A 20669-nucleotide genomic window follows, 5' to 3' on the forward strand; every position below is an offset into this window, starting at 1 on the left:
GAAACAATCCAGGAGAAAATGGAAAATGGACGAGGCAGGAAAGAGTGAGGAAGGGGCCCTATGCCACAGGGATTGGGAGGCAGCGGTAGGGACTGTGTCCTCCCTGCCAGCTTCCCCAATGCCCCTTCTCTGGATCCTGCTGTCAGGTAGCTTTAGTTTCTGGCTACACATTAAATCACCTGGAGAGCATTTAAAAAACATTGCTGCCCTGGCCTCATGCCAGTCCCATATAAAGAGTCTCCGGCTGGGCCTGTGTAGTTGCTCCCACCCACGGTCAGCGTCTAAAGAATTTAGCTCGTCAAAGGGCAATCTGGGCATGATCAGCTTGAATACAGATCTCAGCCCCTGACACGAGCATTTCCAAAATGACCTTTGTCTGAATATTCAGATTCTGCAGCCAAATGTGCTGCTTTTTTTTTTTTTTAGATCATTTTAGAGACAAATGAGTTTGATCTGATGGTCAGCTTGGGCAAATGCTATGATCAATTCCTGGCCAGACTTTGAAGGACATGTTTGAACCCCCTCAATAACGGGTTCGTGTCCTTAACACCATCCCAGATAGAGGATAGAGAGCAGGCAAGGTTAATGAGCAGGAAGCCAGGCCTTGTGACAGAGAGCACTCCCTCCAAACTCCTGCCTCCCCACCCCCCCTGCACACACTTTTCATCTGTGTTAGGCGCTAACCAATCTTCCTGAAAGCAGTGTAAGGCAGTGTAATGGGTATAGACAACAGAAAAGTCTTACTTGACCAAAGCGACTAGAGTTGTCACAAAGAAGTGTCTGAGAAACGTCTGCATCTCCAGGATCTGTCAGTGGAACATCAAATCCAGAGACCAAATATGAAAACTGTGTGCACAAGCAGTACATTTTCTAGAAGTGTGCCCTCCCTGATTCTTTTAGAAACTGACCCTTTTGGAGCCTGCCAATTCGCAGGAAATGATTAAAATACCCCAAATCTAACAACTTCATTCCAGATTCCTCCTTGCTCTGAATGATCCAACAATGTGGGCCTGTATTTCTCATTTTGTCTGATCATACCAGAGAAACAGCCATGACCTTGAGGCTGCCTGGGCAGGGAAATGAGAAGGGGAAAACATCTCAACCAAACCTGTAGAATGGTAAATAAAAATCTGACTTAAGTCCTGGGCCTCTAAGCCAAGAAGAAAGGGTGTCCTTAGTAATGTACTGCAAAATAAAAAGAAGTCCCAGTAAAGTCCCTCTGTACCTTCCTGACTTACTCCAGCGTACACTTACACCTTACATCTTCATCTGGGTGCATGTCTCTAAGTTTTCTGATCAACACCACTTCATAACACCTTTGCATTATTCCCCTTTTCATTTGAGAATGCTGTATGTCTACAACAAAGTTATAACTACCCTACGATTTGAGATCCCAGGTCCATTTGTTCATTTACTCAACAAATTTTCATTGATTATGCACAATATGCTGGGCACTGCCCTGGTGCTTGGGATACATCAGAGAACACAACAGACAGAAACCTAGTGGGGAGGGGATGAGAAAGAAGGCAAATAATAAGTAAGAAACATAATAAATGAATCACACACTACGTTAAAAGATAATGTGTTCTATTTAAAAAAATAGAGCAGAGTAAGAAGATTTGGTACTTCTTGAGTTAGTAAAATGTAAATAGAGATATATTGAGAAGGTGGCAATTGAGTAGAGACTTTGAAGTTAGCTGTGAGACTACTGGGGGAAGAACATACCAATTAGAAAGCCACAGTGCTTATATTCCAAAACCAGACACCTGGTGTGTCCTAGGAAGAGCAAGAAGGGTGGTGGTCAGTTGCTGGAAGAGAGTGAGCAAGGAGAACAGTGACAGGGAAGTAAAAGGGATGGAGAGTGGAGGGTCTGGTGAGAACTTTGACTTTTGTACAGAGGTACAACATGATCAGATTTATATTTGAAAGATCACTCTGCCTGCTGGAACAGCCTAAGGGATGGAAGGGCTATCACTGGTTAGGAGGGTTATGGCAATATTTTAGGCCAGAGATGATGCTGGCTTGATTCAGGAGGGAGCAATAGAGATGAGAGAAGAGGTTAGCATCAGATATATTGTAAGGTAAAGCTAATGGATTTCCCAAAACATTGGATATAGGGCTTAAAAGGAGAAGAATCAAGAATGGCCCCAAAGTTAATTTTACCAAACATTCAAAGAATAACTAATACCTATCCTTTTCAAACTATTCTAAAAAAATTCAAGAAGAGGGAAGACTCCCAAACTCATTTTATGAGGCCAGCATTATTCTAATTCCAAAACTAGATGAAGACATTACAAAGAAAGAAAATTATAGTCCAATATCCCTGATGAACATAATTTTCAACAAAATGTTAGCAAATCAGATCCAGCAATACATTTAAAAGATCATACACTGTGACCAAGTAGGATTTATTCCACAGCTACAAGGTTGATACAATAGTCACAAATCAATAAACATGGTATATCACATAAACAAAATGGATAAAAATCATATGACCCTATCAATAGATGCAGAAAAAGCATTTAATAAAATCCAGCACCCATCTGTACTAATAAAAGCCTAGGTGGCATCTCACCTTCACATCATCACAAGATGGCTGCCCCCATGTCATCACAAGATGGCCACCACACGATGGCTGGCAGGGGAGGGCAGTTGAGGGTGAACAGACCAGCAGGGGAGGGCAGTTGGGACAATCAGGCCCACAGGGAGCAGTTAGGCACAGAGAGATGGTGATAGCTACAGGGAAAAGAGGGTGGGGAGTGGTAGAAGAGGCAAAGGGGGCATAAATGAGGACAGAAAGGGACTTTACTTCAGGCAATTGGCACAGGATACAGTGTGCAGATGATGTTTTGTTGAGTTGTATACTTGAACTCTGTACAGTTTTATTAACCAAAGTCACCCCAATAAACTCAATAAATAAATAAATAAATTATTTTTAAAAAATTAACTAGCACAAAGCCTGTACTATACACCAAAAGAGTTGCAAGTTTAATTCCTAGTCAGGGCACATAACTAGATTGCAGGTTCAGTCCCCCGTCAGGGTGCTTATATAGAGGCAACTGATCTAAGTTTCTCTCACATCAATGTTTCTCACTCTTTCCCTTTCTCTCTCTCTAAAATATATATATATATATATATATAGAGAGAGAGAGAGAGAGAGAGATAGATAGATAGATAGATAGATATAGATATAGATATAGATATAGATATAGATATAGATATAGATATAGATATATAGATATATAGATATATATATATATATCAGTAAAAGCATATTCTTGGTTGAGAATTAAGTAAAAAAAGAATGGCCCCCAAGGGTTTTGCCTTGCCCTCAGCTACAGGAGGAAGATTAAAGGAGAAAATTTGAGGTCGAGGTGGAAAATCAGGAGATTGGTTTTGCTGTTGACTAGTTGCGTGGCGTTGACCAAGTTGTATTAACCCCTTTGTGACTTCATTTTCTAATCTGTAAAATTTGAATAGTACTCTACATCTCTTAAGCAGTGCTCTTATTATGAAATGAAATAACATGTGTAAAGTGCTTGGCAGAAGGCCTGGCAGGTAGTAAATGCTCAATAAATATTAGCTGTTATTATAGTGGAAGTTTAGTCAAAATCACTGAACTAGTTGGAGATCCTTCCCAAAGAATTAGCTCCTCACTTCAGAGCCTTAAAATAACAAAGGAACTCTTCTGAGACAAGATGTATCCTTAGGAGTACATGGTTGTCACTCAACCAACCCCAGGTAACTAAAGGGGCAGACACAATGTCCAAATTCACCCAGAGGGACCTATATTCAAACAAAAAGCTCCAGTCCCAGCAGGGCCCTGCACAGAAGCTCAAATTAAAAAGACTGAAGCCGCCCTAACTGGTTTGGCTCAGTGGATAGAGCATCAGCCTGCAGACTGAAAGGCCCCAGGTTCGATTCCAGTCAAGGGCATGTACCTTGGTTGTGGGCATATCCCCAGTGGAGGGGTGTGCAGGAGGCAGCTGATCGATGTTTCTCTCTCATCAATGTTTCTAGTTCTCTATCCCTCTCTCTTCTTCTCTGTAAAAAATCAATAAAATATATTAAGAAAAAAAAGACTGAAGCCATCTCTGGGCTAAACAGAGAAGCAGGTGGGATGTGTGGTCATCCAGAATGTGAAGCGAGGTCTTGGCCTTGCGTTTGGTTCTCGGGCAGCAGCTGGTTTGGAGGACAAGGTTTTTAGATCAAAAAAGATCCCCTGGGCCTGAGTAAAGGGTTAGTCTTGTCAATGTCAGTTGCAGCCTGCCCAGTCCATCAACTGGAACCAAAGGTAATTTTAAAATATGTAGTTGAGCCTTTCCTTTCCTCACTTTATTTGGTGCCCATTTGGACAACCATGTCATAAGTTTTCAAGATTCAGAACGAATAACTATTGCCCTGCCAGGAGCAGAAATTCCGTGAAGTTTTACAGGAAAAAAGATTTTTCCATCCAAGAGCTAAAAGATTCCTATGCAAATAGTAAACAGAGCTCCATGGCTATAGAAAGCGGTCAGACAGCCAAAGTCCTCTTTTACCAGCATATTTAAATGCCTCCCATCTCCCTAGTCTTCTCTCTCTCTCTCTCTCTCTCTCTCTCTCTCTCTCTCTCTCTCTCTCTCTCTCTCTCTCTCTCTCTTTCTCTCTCTCTCTCCCGCCCTCCCCCCTTTTTTTTTTTGTAATCCTCACTCAAAGACTTTTTCCCACTGATTTTTAGAGTGGAAGGAAGGGGCAGAAACATCGATGTGATAAGAGACACACGATTGGTTGCCTCTAGCATGCGCCCATCCTGGCAACCCAGGTTTCTGCCCTTGACTGGAATCGAACTGGGGACCCTTCAGTCCTCAGGCCAACACTCTATCCATTGAGCCAAACCAGTTATCTCCATAGTCATAACTCGCCTCCTGTTCTTCCCAGCCTCTAGCAATTGGTGGAAAAAATCATTAATATGGTGCCATTTTAAGAGAAATATCAAAAAGAAGTTTTTCCTTTTAAAAACAAAGCCAGCAAACTTAGTGCTTTAAAGAATTTTTCATGAAAGGTTGTCTTCTTTTAGATAAAAACTTTAAATTCTATCATTTCCACCCCAAAGTGTACAAAAATCAGGGAATCATTCAACAAGGATTTCTCAAACTCCTACTGTGTATCCAGTGCTCTATTTACTACAGTTTATAAGGAGCTTAAAGTCCTTATAAAGAGAGTCCAACAATCCTATTAAAGAAAAACAAAAAACAAACAAACAAAGCACAGGACTGTGTGACCCAGTTGTAAATGTGTTAGCATTTCAGAGAAGGGAAGGAGGAATGAATCCAGGAAGTCACGGGGCTTCCTGGAGGAGCTAAAACCCAAGTAGTGATCTGAGAAATAGTAATTACAGGTGAAGAAGCAGGAAAGGCTCTCCCTGAAGAGAAACCAACCTGGGCAAGGACTGGATTTGTTCATGAGCATCCCTTCCAGAGTCCAGGGGTCCTTTTCTCTTTTCCTCTCATTTGGTACCAACCTCTGGTGCCTTCTCGCCTGGGACCATTTCTCAGGTTAGCTACCACTCTCCTAAGATGTTCATACACATCACATACTTGATCACCTGCCCCCTCCATATGTAACAATGAGGCCCAGCTGATGCACCTCCCGGTTAGCTGTGATCAGGATTTCATTTGTATTGGTTTCCAGGTTCGGGAACCACCATCTTTGAAGAAAGGAAAGAAATCTAAAGGTAATCATGAGATAAATCAACAGTAAATCAGTGAAGAAACTTCTCTTTCTCCCCTAACTTATTTGCAAGACAACCTGGCTACAGGCAGTAACAAGGTCCAATAAATTTTATGAACCCATGTAAAGTCACTATTCCTAGAAATTCTCATTAAATGAAAATAAAAACATAACAATCTCAGCCCTGAGCACCAAAACAAGAACTGCCCTATAATTATAGCATAAGGAAGGAATTAAGAAAATAGGATATTGAGTCAAATATTCTAATTTCAAATGCTAGCCCCTCCTCTTTTCAGGGTGATCTTGGGCAAGTTAAGCTGAGTCTATCTCAGAGCCTGTCCTGTATGATCTTTGCAAAGATGAAAGGTAAAGTATAGAAAGGAATGGAGCTACATGGCAGCCTTTCGAAGAATGGCAGCTATTCACTAGTACCGTGGTCGGCAAACTGCGGCTCGCAAGCCACATGCAGCTCTTTGGCCCCTTGAGTGTGGCTCTTCCACAAAATACCATGGCCTGGGCGAGTCTATTTTGAAGAAGTGGCATTAGAAGAAGTTTAAGTTTAAAAAACTTGGCTCTCAAAATAAATTTCAATCGTTGTACTGTTGGTATTTGGCTCTGTTGACTAATGAGTTTGCCAACCACTGCACTAGTATATAGACATTCTCTTTTCTTGCCAAGTAAAGTTGAATGGCCAGTCTCACGAAAAGGTTTGCTATTTACGAACAGTAGATTATAAACAGGCAGTGTTTCCCTGATGGAGAGGTAAGCTTCCTTTTGAGTCCATGATAAGTCTAGGAACAGCCTAAGGGAAACTGAAGATGTTGCCTGCAGGATAGCAAAGGAAAATAATAACCACAATTTAGGTCTGGTGAGAAACCAACTGGGATTAGATAGCAGTTTCTTCACTATTTTTTTTCCCAATTATACTTGAAGTTCAATATTACATTAGTTTCAGGTGTGTAGCATAGTGGTCCAGGCGTCTTCAAACTACGGCCCGCGGGCCACATTCGGCCCGCAGAGGAGTCTGATCCGGCCCGCCAGGTTTTTTGGGCAGTGAGCGCAGCCGAGGTGTTACAGTAGGAATTAGTAGTTCATATAGTCCGGCCCTCCAGCTCTCTGAGGGACCGTGATCTGGCCCCCACTTTAAAAAGTTTGAGGACCCCTGGGCCGTTAGACACTTAACAAGTGACCCCTCCCCCACCCCAATAAGTCTAGTACCCATGTGGCACCATACATAGTTATGACAATATTATTGACTATATTCCTTATGCTGAACTGTACATCCTCATGACTATTTGTAACTGCTAGTCGGTACTTCTAATCCCTTCACATCTCTCACCCAGTCCCCCAACCCACCTCCCTCTTCACTGTTTTGAAAAAAAGTTTTTCTAAGTAAATGAATTAAGTAAAGAGCAACATAAATAAGGAGAATAGTTCGACTATTAATATGAATGAATTAAAACAAGTGCTTACTAAAGTTGATGCACTAATACCACACGGAAATTTTCTATTGTTATTTAAAGCATTATGTCATGCCCAGAACGTCTGTGGGCATTTTATCAGAGGAGGCGTCATGTCAGGCAGATGGGAGCGCAGCCTCAGAGAAGAGTCCTCTGTTATGCCCTGAAGGGGCCACGAGTCACTGTGGTTTTGGAGTATGATTTGATTTCTAAGGGGATGAACATGGTGCCAATTTGTTTACCAGGGATTTTTTTTTTTTTTTTTTTTTTTTACCATTTTATCCTTCAAGATTTTGTTAATTTAGACTATTCTTTTTCTGAACTAGTGGTATTTTTCTATGGATTTTTGAGAGAGAAAGCATACAATATACTAGAAAGAACCCCTCCCTGCACACACACACACACACATTACAAAGAATTATCTAGTCCAAAATGTCAATAGTACCAAGATTGCAAAACCCAAATGAATCAGAATTTTTTGAGCAGGGAGCCCAGGATTTTGCTCTATAGTAAGTTTGCCAAGTAAATCATAAACATTCAGATCTCTTATCATTCTACCTACCTGACTCTAATTACCCTCCACAGTTTAGAAAAAAAAAATTATTAAAATCTATTTCAGAAAAATGATTTTTCTCTCTTGATTTATTCCCAATTCCATTCATTTAAGAATTCCAAGATTTTAAAATCAGAAGCCTCTCTTTTATATTCTTTCTTTTGGATCATATTTTCTGCTATAAAAATAGGAATTTGCCTAAAAGAATAAGTTTGGACCATATGTCCAGTCTAGGGACCTTCCCTTTTTGTGTTGCCAGACAAAGACTGCGAAACTTTCTCTCCAAATACCTCCTTTCCATAGTCCAAATCGTTCCTTCTCTTCTTTCACTCACTGTTTCAGGAAAAGAGAGCCCGATTATCATCTCTATTGTTTTTAAGGCGTCATAGTTCCTAATGTCTCATAAGAATGTGGTCTCCAGCTGCCATACAGAGGTAGGTTATGAGTCTGGAAACAGCTGGAGAGGGCATAAAGAAAGCACAGGCAATGGAAAGATCAATTGTGTCTCATGTACAGTATAGCCCATGTGCTTCTGGAGGAAAAACAAAGGCTGTGTCATGTTCACCATTGCAACCCAGCACCTGGCACAATGCTAGTGCATAGTAGCTAGGAGATAGCTGCTGACTGAGTAAATGAAGGAATAGACTTATTCAAGGATCATACTGAGACCATGATGGCACCTGCTGGTAGGAGAAGAAAGCCAGAATGAGGTAGGATTAAACTTGAGCTGGTTGAAGTAGAGGCTTCCAGAGAAGATGGTTAATAATCCAATATGCACATCCAAGAAGCATGGGGAGCTTGAGCATAATTTAAGAAGAAGAAAAAAATCTGCCTAAACTGGTTTGGCTCAGTGGATAGAGCATCGGCCTGTGGACTAAAGGTCCCTGATTCAATTCTGGTCAAGGCCATGTACGTTGGTTGCGGGCCCATCCCCAGTAGGGAGTGTGCAGGAGGCAGCTGATTGATGATGCTCTCTCATCAATGTTTCTAGCTCTCTATCCCTCTCTCTTCCTCTCTGTAAAAAGTCAATAAAATGTGTAGAAGAAGAAGAAGAAGAAGAAGAAGAAGAAGAAGAAGAAGAAGAAGAAGAAGAGGAGGAGGAGGAAGATCTGCCAATTGAGAAATGACAACCAGTTGATCCCAGGCAGGGCAGAAGTCAGAAACCTCTGCAGAGCAGCACCAGCTCCTGTAGCAGCACACTCTTGTCAGGGATGCATCCCTGGAGAAGGGGGTCTGCAAATAGCCCACTCAACTGGGTCAAGATTCAGGGAGGCCCCTTGTATATGAAAATCTACAGCACAAGGCCGGATACTAGGTAGAACCATAGAAACTGAGAGAGAATCTAAGTTACTCATTTTGCTAAGGCCAAGGAACACAAAGATATAAATACATGGGAAGCAAAGAAGTACTTCAAATATTTGTAACTTAACGTGGCAAGTGCCTTAATAGAGAAATGAACAATGCCCAGCCCAGTGATTTCAGGAAGTGGAGTGTCTCAGGAATCAAAGAAGGGTTCACAAAGGAAATGATAAGTGAACTGGGTCATGGAGAAAGGACTGGGATTAGCCAGAGGTGTGGCCTGGGTAAAGGCATGTTTAGGGCCACTTTGACTGTAATTGGTTGGATTTGGCAACAGCAGAGATCAGAGACCAAACAATTGGGACCAGTTGGAAAAGCCTACTCTTTCTACCATGTTTTGGAATTTCTTTAATATTTAATGTAAATATAGTACATAATGCAGTTTTGATGTTAACTTATAATTTCTCCTTATTCAGGAAATAAACATCGTTTTTCTTTAAAAACAAAAAGGGGGGGGGGGGAAATCTAGGTAATTACAGAAAAGCTTGGGAAACAATGTCATGGCCTGAGCTCACCCTGGAATACCGGAAACTTAGGCTATGGAAGTTCTACTACAGTGGCCGGCCAAGGCTGAGAGTGCATGAACTACTTTGATCAGGGCTGGCTCAGAAGGGGGTGTTCTGGAGCCTAGAGATGGAGGCTACCCTTGCCAAAATTTCTTTAATTTCACCAGCCTGATAGGGAATAAATCCAGTCGCCTGGGCTGAGTGGTGGCAATCATGCCTTCCAACATAATAAAAAAATTATTGCATGCTCTTCAGAAAACGTAGAAATCAGAGAAGACATTTTTCTTCTATTTCTTTTCCAAGGTCAGCAAAACAGTTCATCAACCAAAATAGGTGGCTATCTTTGGGATAGATAATTCATGTCAACAGCTATAAACATGTGGGTCTCTTCATTAAGAAGAGAAGTATAGGGAAGAGGTTGCTGCTAGTTAATAGGACCAAAGAGCAAGACAAACATGTATTTAAATAGGACTATGAGCAAAGTATTAGAAACTCAAAAAATAGCTAGGCTTTGACCTCCATAATCTTACAATATTGCTTACAAGGAAGGATGTATACTCCAAGAGGAAAATATTATACCCTTTGGAGTCTAAAAGACAAATATCACACAGGCATCCAGAAATTCCCCATCTGTTCCATATTCACAAGCCTTTGGATAAGTAAATTGGCACAAGCAAGTGTATTATCAGGACTATCCCTTTAATGGATCCAGTGGATTACTTCCCAGTTATCCAAGAAGGTGTTCATCTTCTTGCAAGGGGAGCTGGACTAATCATTCTGGACATTCAGGAATAACATGAGCAGCTCATGATTTGCTCAGCCCAAAAAGTCTTCCCAAAAAAAACCCTCCCTCAACTGTTATTGCAATTCTAAGAAACAACCCTTGGAGAAAATAAGCCCCTTCCCAACAACCAATCTAGGAGGACAGGACCAGGGCCCACACCCTGACTTTCCCCTATAGATTCCTTCATCCAAACATTATCCCACTTCCCATGCCCACCTGTCCCTTTTTCGCACAGCCTGGAAGAGGAAGGGGAGACAGAATGGAGGGTAACTAGGAGGCTGACCTTGCAGAGGATTTGAATGACAGAAGATGGAGTTTGGGTGATGGGAAGCCATTCAAAGAAAGCACAAAGCAAAATTTTAGGAAGATGAACCTGGCACTTGAATGTTCCAAGTATATTAACAAACTAGCATTGATTTGGATACCACTGATTTATAAATTTGGTCATAGAAGGGGAGTAAGCCCCAGTGTACTTTTACATTTTGGGGGCTGAAGAGAACTTTGCACCCAATGTGACCAATCTACAAGCCTAAGGCTACAAGTGACTCATCAATGTTTCCTACTCAGCCCTCAAAAAAGGATGGCCTTTATTATTGCTGTAATTATAGGTGATATGTCCTTTGAAAGATGTAGCTTAGCAAAGTGCAGGGGAAAGACTTAGTTGAAGGAAAGCGGGAACAAGCATGAGCTTTGGGATCAGATCAATGTGGCTAAAATCCTGGTCTTTAAATAGTTGGCACAGGGCCTGGTACATAGGAAGTACTCAGTGTGAGTCTCCTCGCATGGATGGTGTGGGCTCTGTAAGAATCAGTTCAGTAATGTGTTCCCCAAAGAGACTCGGACTCTGGTTGAATTAACAGCAGTATGGTCTCTCAGTCTAAAGAAGTCATAGAACCTCTCATTTTGGAATATCCAATCAACTATTGTATTAAATAAAAGAACACATCAGAGAGAGCCGAGAGAAACAGAATAATTAAAAAATAATGCCAAATATGATAGATTATGTAGAATATGCTATGGAAGTGGGCGTTTAGCCTGGAGGCATGAAGACAGACTTAGTGACCATTTTCAATATTTGAAAGGCTATCATGAAACTTACATATCTGCTTTTACCGTATAGATCCAAGGAGTAGAATAGGCCAATAGATACAGCTTGTGCCTCAGATTTTAGTCTTTCTAAATGGTTCCTGGAGGAGGGAGCTCCCTGGTATGGTTATATTCAAGCACAGGCAAGTTAACAACTTGGCAGAATTATGTAAACACCGTTCATGCATCAGATAGGCAATTGAACTAGAAAAGCTTTCAGACTCCTTCCTATGCTGAGGGTCTGTAATTCTAGAACAAAAAGTATGCTAGTGAAGGAGTAAAGAGTGTAACAAATGAGTATGCCTTTGATATTTTGAAAATAAATATGAGAACCTTTTGTTGGTAACACTGGAGATGGATTCTCTTAGTGAGACTCAGATTGTCCAGCCTCCGTCTAATAATAGAAAGGAGATGATATTTCAGTCCAGATGGTGCTTAAAACTCCTTCTGAGAACAATTTGTTGTCGAGTAACCTCAAAGCACACCCTTCCGTTTACAAACAATTGTTATACTACTCACAAATCATTCTCGCCTATTTATTGGCTGATCTCAGTAGAGCCATCCAAATTCAAGGTCTTTTTACAATGTTCTAGTATTTTTTATTTTTTTATTTTAACAAGATGACCTGTGGGTTTTTTTGTACTACCATTAGAAAAAAGCAAAAGACCACGGGAATATCAAAATGCAAAACTCAGCTCTCAGATGTTGTTTATGAACTGAAATATCAATAGTTTGCCAACATCTCTATTTTGATAACCCTTGTATGCATAAAAATATCTTTTCAAATATGTTTTGGAGGATTCGTGCTGGTTTGCTTTTCTTGGATGTTGGAGCAATTGACTTTCAGTATTTTAACCTCTAAGTATTTTAAAGAATGCTTGCCCTAAGTTTGAAATTTCCTTGTTTTGAGAGTAAGTGAGAAGAAAAACAAAAACAATTTTTCTGAATCTATGCCTCAGAAAACGCTGTGATAAGCACATAGTGAGACTGTAGTGTTTATTTTTAGAAATAAAAGTTAAATCCAAACAATCCATAACCAAGATAAATGTAATGGACCAAACTCAGCAGTTAAAAAACACAGACTAACAAATTCTGTTTTTAAAAAAACAGCCACTATATGCTATTTACAATAAAATACACACTCAAAAATATAAAGACATAGAAAGGTTGAAAATATACTTTATGGTCAAACAAAACCATTATTGGTATAAAGAAGACTATTACACAATGTTAAAAGGAACAGTTAACCTGAAAGTTACAATTCTAGTCTGCATTTAATGACATATCCTCAGCATATATGAAGCAAATATTGTCAAAACCGTGAAGAGAAATTGATGAATCTACCATTACAGGAGAAGATTTAAGTACAGTTTTCTCAGTAATTAAAAGATCAAGCAGCCAAAAAATTAATAAAATATAAAATCTTTGGATAATGTAATTGTACATAATCTAGTGGCCACACAATAAGGCTACAGCAAAATGTTCTAGGTAGGGTCCCGAATTTTTGTTTGAATTAAATTAGGATTATGCAATTATAAGATTAATGAAAAAAAATCCATTATTTCACCAATCTAAGGCACACTTTTTTCACATTTTAACCACCGAAATACATGTTTAATATAATCAATAATGTATCATAATTTAATTGACAGTGTTTGTTACTAGTGGCTCATAATGGATGAATCACAATAGATGCATCTTAAATTCAGTGAAATATTTCTCATCATTCTGTACTGTATCAAAAGTAATGAAATGCATGCTGAACATCACATATCAGTCACTTTCTCTCCACTTCACACCCCTATCCACAATAGGCTTTTCTCCTTTGGATTGTGGGGGACAGGGCAGGAACTGATCACCAACCACATTACAGTCTCCTTTGTGAGATGGCCCGGAGTGCTATGCAGGGCTTACCATCTACAGGAAACCTGCATGTTGAGAGAATGCCTATTCCTTTTTAAGCACACTTTGAATATTTATAAAAAGTAGCTATGCATTAGACCTTAAGTCAAAGTCTCAACAAAACCAAAAAATTCATGCCATATGGACCAAAAAGATCCACTAAAAATTGATTGCAAATCAATATTGAAAATCTCATGTGTTTGGAAATTTCAAACACACATCTGAATCTTTTATAAGCCAAAGTAACATAATACTGGAAATTGGGAAATACTGAAAACTAGTCAGTTATGAAGATGCCACATAAAATTTGTGGAATGCTGCTAACGTGGTCTGAGGGGGAAATTTGTAGCCTTAAATGTTTATTTTAGAAAAGAAGAAAAGTTAGCGAAACATGAATGACCTCAAGATGGTAGAGAAGAGCAACAGAGTAAGCCCCTCCAGAAAAATAAGACAAAAGTAATTAAAAAAAAAAAAAAAAAAAAAAAAAAAAAAAAGACAGAATAGAGGAGAGAAAAAAAAAAAGATAGGTAAAGAAAACTATTGGGTGGGGCAGGAGTGGAGAAATTGACATGTATCTAAAGGACTGTGTTTTCACTAGTCAGTTTTGGATGGGAGGAGGGGCCAACTTATTGCTGTCTCAGATTCAGGTGGCTGGAGTGAGATTATTAACGTAGGGAACCAGGAAAATGCCTGCAAATTGAGTTCATTCCCACCTACTCCTAGGTCTTTCCTGCTATGAAAACCTTTTCACGCAACATGGATGTCATGAAATATTATACAATGTTTACATCTTACTCTCTGCCATTGTTATCATGAACTAAAATTTGGCAAAATACTATGAAACCCTCCATTTTTGAGGCTATTTGTTCTTAGAATGGCCTTCTGATCTGATCACTATGTGTTTTTTGTTTTGTTTTCTTTATTGATTAAGGTATTACATATGTGTCCTTATCTCCCCATTGCCCCACCACCCCATGGCCATTCATGCCTTCACCCTGTCTGTGTCCATTGGTTAGGCTTGTATGCATGCATACAAATCCTTTGGTTGATCTCTCCACTTTACCCCCACCCTCCCCTACCTTCCCTCTGAAGTTTGACAGTCTGATCAATGCTTCTCTGTCTCTGGGTGTGTTTTTGTTCATCAGTTTATGTTGTTCATTATATTCCATAAATGAGTGAGATCATGTGATATTTATCTTTCTCTGACTGACTTATTTCACTTAGCATAATGCTCTCCAGTTCCACCCATGCTGTTGCAAATGGTAGGAGTTCCTTCCTTTTTACAGCAGCATAGTATTCCACTGTGTAGATGTACCACAGTTTTTTAATCCATACTGTTCTCCACAGTGGCTGTACCAGTCTGCATTCCCACCAGTAGTGCACGAGAGTTCCTTTTTCTCCACATCCTCACCAGCATTTGTCATTTGTTGATTTGTTGATGATAGCCATTCTGACAGGTGTGAGATGGTACCTCATTGTCCTTTTGATTTGCCTGTCTCAGGTTATTAGGTTATTTGAGCATGTTTTCATATGTCTCTTGGCCTTCCTTATGTCCTCTTCCAAAAAAGTACTTATTTGGGTCTGTTGCCCATTTTTTAATTAGGTTGTTTATCTCCCTTTTATTAAATTGTATGAGTTCCCTTTAAGTTTATGGTTCTGTTTCTCCTGGCCTCTTGCTTCTCAGTATCATACATATGTCTTCCATTTGAGATGCACCCTCCCTTTCTCATTTGATAGTTTATACTTCTGGGAGCTCAGATATCAGATAGCAGTCAATCTTGTCTCAAGTTCTTATGCAGAGACAAGAATTCTTATTTTGTCCTATATAATAAAAGGCTAATATGCAACTAGACCAAACAGTGGAACAACCAGTTACTATGATGTGCACTGACCACCAGCGGGCACGCATGGAACATGGCAGGTATTGGCAGCAAGTGGCAGAGCACAGAACATGATGGGCATTGGCTGCAGTGGGATGGTGGAGCAGGTGAGTGGGGGCGCCAGGCCAAGGCGGGGCTCCAGTCACTGTCATCAGGATGAGCCTCTGGTGGTTACTGAAAATTCTTTGCTCCAGAGCATCACAGTCCCACCCAGCGCTTACACCTGCTGCTGGCACCAGAGCCACCTCTCATACTCGCTGCTAGCCATGGCCCCACTCACACCTACTGCTGGCACCAAGCACCGGCCCAATCTTGGGTGCAAGTGAGGCCAGTGCCGTCAGCACATGAGAATCGGGCCAGCACCATCAGTGTGTGGGAGGGGCAGCAGCAGGAGCAGGGCTTCTGGCAGACAAGGGTCCAGGGGTTGTAGTAGGAGGGGCTGGGCAGGGGCGCAAAGAATGGGCCGAGACCCGCCCCTGTGCCCACCGCAGGTTCACGGCCCACAGTTCCTTTCAAGGTGCATGAATTCTTGCACTGGGCCCCTAGTATATTTAGGTGCAGGGTGAGGTGGGGAAGCCTTCAGGGGAGATCAGGCCAGCAGCTGCAGCTCGAACCCGCTGATGGCGCCAAGTGATTGGGACTGGTGCAGGCACCTGCAGCAGGTGCAAGTGGGGCTGGCACTGGCACTGATTGCTCCTGAGGTCTGGTGCTGTCAGTGGGTGCAAGCAGTGGCTTCAGCGCCAGCAGCAGGTGGGACCCTGGAGCATAGGAGCAAAGAATTTCCAGTAACCACCAGAGGCTCACCTCTATGATAGCAACCAACACCCCACCTTGGTCTAGCACCCCTGCTCACTTGCTCCACCATCCTGCCACAGCCAGTGCCCACCAAGTTCCACATATGCCCCCTGGTGATCAGAGCACTTCATAGTGACGAGTTGTTCGGTTGTTCCACTGTTTGGTCTATTTGCATATTAACCTCTTATTATATAGGATAAATATATGCTCTGAGTACTCAAGTTTTACTGAATGACCAAAGTGTCCATTTATGCCTACTCCTTGTTATTGGGACTGTTTCAAATAGCTGAATTTTTTTGGTTGAACATTCTGGATTAGCGAATTCCGATGAAAGAGAAACAATTATAGGAAGAAGTGCACAATTTAAAGAGATTGCAAAAAGTGGATGGGGAGGGGAGACTGAGAGACTGAGAGAGGGTGGGAGGTGGGGGAATGGGAAGACAGAAGAGATGAACAGTTTGGGAAACAGGACCATAAAGCAAAACCTGAGAGGATCTGCTTTTTGCCAACACTAAAATAATTGCCATTTCTTTAAATGGTCAAAAATTGGCTAAATCAGTGGATTAGGCTGTCACAGAATTGGAGGTGACAGCAGCCCACCTCAGACTATATTGTCTTAGTTGGCACTTTATAATCACATTGCACCAAATTACAGCCTGCCCCAGGGTCATTACATGCACCTTGTAATCAGGATATTATTTGGGATCGGCATAATTTGTATTGCTTGCACTCCCAAAAGAGGCCAACTTCCCTCTGCTCCCTATAGAATGACAAAGTCACATGAAAGTATATAAACATTTTTCCATTTGCAAAGCAACCAGCTTCTCACCTATTCATTAGAGCACCAAGGAAATTCAAAGATTAGTTATTTAATTAATATATACCCAAAAGATTCCGTGTCACAAGCAATACATAGCTAGCACTCTTTGTCATTGCTGTGGTTGCTAAAACAGGCGTTAGGTTAGTTAGTGTCCGAAGCAGAGAGCTTAATGTTTTGTTCCTGTGTGTTTTTTATTAAAAAGAACTTGCATAATTGACAACTAAAATATTTCTGGGTCTCGCCAAAGCCAGTTTGGCTCAGTGGTAGAGCGTCAGTCTGCGAACTGAAAGGTCCCAGGTTCGATTCCGGTCAAGGGCATGTACATTGGTTGCAGCATATCCCTGGTGGGGGGTGTGCAGGAGGCAGCTAGTCGATGTTTCTCTCTCATCGATGTTTCTGGCTCTCTATCTCTCTCCCTTCCTCTCTGTAAAAACTCAATAAAATATATTAAAAAAATATTTCTGAGTCTCTTTTACACACAATCAAGCATCAGGAAAACTGCTTCCTTTGTAAGCCAAGGAAATATGAAAGACAATTTTATTTTCCCTGCGTGGCTAAAATTCATCGTCTTCGCAGAGGTATCTATAAAGCTTGAGATTGTTTGTATATAAAAGGAACAAATGCAACCAAAATAAATATCTAACAAATGCTGCATGATAGAGTCCAACCCCTCCACCTCAGTTGACCCTGAATTGCTGGCCTTAAAGTTCGTGAATTTACTGAGCCCTAATAAATAAAAATATTTGCTGATGACCCAACATTTTCATTTTATATATCCTCACCCTAAATAAAATTATCTTCATTCCTACCTCTGTGCCTTTGATCACACTGTACTTTCCTTCTGGCACACCCTCTCATCTTCTCTCCACATCCCCACATCTCACCATGGCTTCAAGGCCGGCCAAGTGCTTCCTGGACCTGTCCCAGGATGCTTCGCTGACCTTGGCAAGCCTCCTGCACTCCCTGTGCTCTGAACTCAAGCACTGTGGGTTATAGCAGCACTTAGAGTTTAACAACACAGTTCTGTGCTGCTTCTAAAGGAGCAGCACTGTGAGTCAGCCCTCACTTCCTAACTGGACTCTGATAACATCTTCCAGAATTAAAGGATGGCTTTTTCATCTTTCTGTGTCTCCTATTGCTAAGCATGTGTTAGAAATGCAATATAAAATGATTTGTTGGTTTCCTGATACCCTATTATGCAGTTTCGAGATATTGTTTTAAGGAATAGTTCATCGTGTAATCACTGGTAAAATCTGTCTCCAAGAGGCACCACCCATAGGCATGAACCTTCTTGAGTTCATAATCTAAAGCAAGAGCCAACAGTATGCTGTAGGCATACTTGCTTACTGAAAATAAGTAATAACAATGCTGACTAATATGAAAGGGATGATCAATAAGACCAATTGAGCATATACATTAAGTAAATAGCTACACTTCGGGGAAGTAGGCAAATCCCTGTATCTAATGGAACAAAAAATGAAAACAAGAAATTAGCCTTTCTCTTCTAGTATCAGTGTTTGAAATTACTAAATAACTTTTCTTGGTAATCCTATTTCAGCAACCTACTCACAGGAAATACTTTAAGGCATTGTGAGTATTAACGAGCTACATCTTGTCTGCATTATTTTCTAAAAACTGGTTTTGATTAACATCCCTATGCATTTTATGGAGAGAAAAGAAAGTACTGACTTACTTATGACCACTCTCGCCATTATGAACAACATGAAATGTCTCTAATAAGTCAGGGTGACAACAGGACCAAGATGATGATGGACAACCTTGATGTAGAAGACCTCAAAGCTGGCACTTGTAGAAATGTGGCACCAATCTTCCCCTTAATCACATACGATACGAATGGTGGCTTATCTACGTCCTTCTGGTAATGAGATTTGTAGTGAACTAGAATTTATACCCAAGTTATTGCAACTCCTTCAAAATATTTACCTTGGAAGGTCATGCCCTTTCTCTAACAACACTGTCACTATGACAACTATCTTCTGAACACTTGTTCTTGGAAATGGCATAACTTTGAAGGCATAGTATTTGAATATCCTCCTTAGGGCAATAGGAGAACATCCTCATCATTTGATTTCAAAACAACGTAGAAGTTGTAGGCATAAAGAATAATGAATGGTGGGTTATTGATCTGGGAAGCTCCTTGGTGAAAAACAAAGCATGACTCAGAAGTTGCAAGATTTTCTTTTTGTGGCCTACAAAGTGGTTTCAAAAACAGTTCCACGGGAGGTGTTTCAGAATGCTTTGAGCAATGGCGACATCATTGGAGAGCCTCCAGCATCCAAAGCCACTGGTTTGGAATTGGATTCATGTGGATGTGGGAGTTCTGCCATGTGCACTACATGGACAGCCTCACTGCTTTAGCCATGCTTTTCAAACAGAGTTCCACATGGGCATAGGTAATTCTCACCTCATAGTTTTTCTGTGCTGCTTACTTTATGGATTAAGGAATCCAATATCTATCAGTTTCATTCCCATTTCTCACCCAGATTACCTCTCAGGTAGCAAGAATGAATCATAATGTTTGGTTATGCTTCACTCTCATTAATGTTTGATCAACTTTAAAGAGGGATATAAGTTTAGCATTGGAAGATCCACTTTCTTTGACACTGTGATGGCAACCTGAGGGCCTGTGGTTTCCCAAATATGTAACCTGGCATCACCCATCAACACCACAGCGCCAGTCAGAAACAGCATGATGTTCACAAGAATCTAAGTCACTTATATAGGCCAAGCCTTGGCACATCACAAGGATCATGGCTTGGGCAGGGGAGAATGGAAAGGGAAGTCACATTTATTGAAGGGTGGCCATGTTCCAGGACCTTTAGACACAGAAGTAAATAGCAAATTAATCCTGGAAATATTGTAGAAATATCTCAATTTCATATATGTAGGAAAAAGGAAGGTTAAGAGAAGTTGGGTAACTTACCCAAAGTCTACTAATTAATAAATGGGAAATCACAGATTTAGATAATCTTTTCCTGACTCTAAAGCCCAAGCTCTTTATAGTTAGGGTGGTGAGCTGTGTCTAGTGATGGGGCCATGGAGGGGGAAGTGAGCAGCCTCAGGCAACATTGGCTCCAGTGCCATTTCTGCACGCTCTTCCCCCCAACCACCATCACTAGCTGTAGCAGGTGATATCCTGCTAAATTCTCATCTCCCTCAATTTAATAAATAAGTTGAGTGACTATTGAGTCCTATATGAGAATGCATCTCAAAGTTACAAAGATGAGTAAAATCCTCTAGGGGAATATGTCAGTGAGACAGACAAGCACATATAATATATAGCTACCAAATGGTGGAATGACTGGTCACTATGACGCGCACTGATCACCAGGAGGGACACGCTCAAAGCAGGAACTGCCCCCTGGTGATCAGTGCACTACTATAGGAGGAGCACCACTCAACCAGAAACTGGGCTCGTGGCTGGTGAGTGCAGCAGAGGTGGCAGGGAGTGGGCCTAAGCCGGCAGTTGGACATCCCCCAAGGACTCCCGAACTGAAAGAGGGTGTAAGCTGGGCTGAGAGACCCCCTTAGTGCATGAATTGTGTGCACTTGGCTCCTAGTTTCTATAATATACAATAGGAGCTAAGCTAGAGACATAATAAAAAATGGGAGCACAAACTCAGAGTTGAGTGGTGGTATTTACTTGTCTGTGTTCCCGACAAGATCTGTGACTGGAGAGACCATGTCTATCTTTAATGTTAGTGCTATAGAAGACCTAGATCATAATAGGTTTTCAATAAATATGTAAGGTATGAATGAGTCAGGTGGTGCCTGATCCAAGACTTGAATGATGA

At 41.0% G+C, this 20669-nt stretch overlaps 1 protein-coding gene across 1 annotated transcript in view; it reads left to right on the top strand.

Annotated features, from left to right (window-relative positions):
• ANTXR1 (ANTXR cell adhesion molecule 1) overlaps window positions 1-20669 on the top strand; it is a 206561-nt gene that overhangs the window by 101508 nt on the left and 84384 nt on the right. The gene's annotated exons all lie outside the window — the stretch shown is intronic.

This window comes from Pipistrellus kuhlii, unplaced genomic scaffold, assembly GCF_014108245.1.
Source record: "Pipistrellus kuhlii isolate mPipKuh1 unplaced genomic scaffold, mPipKuh1.p scaffold_m20_p_13, whole genome shotgun sequence".
Taxonomy (NCBI): domain Eukaryota; kingdom Metazoa; phylum Chordata; class Mammalia; order Chiroptera; family Vespertilionidae; genus Pipistrellus; species Pipistrellus kuhlii.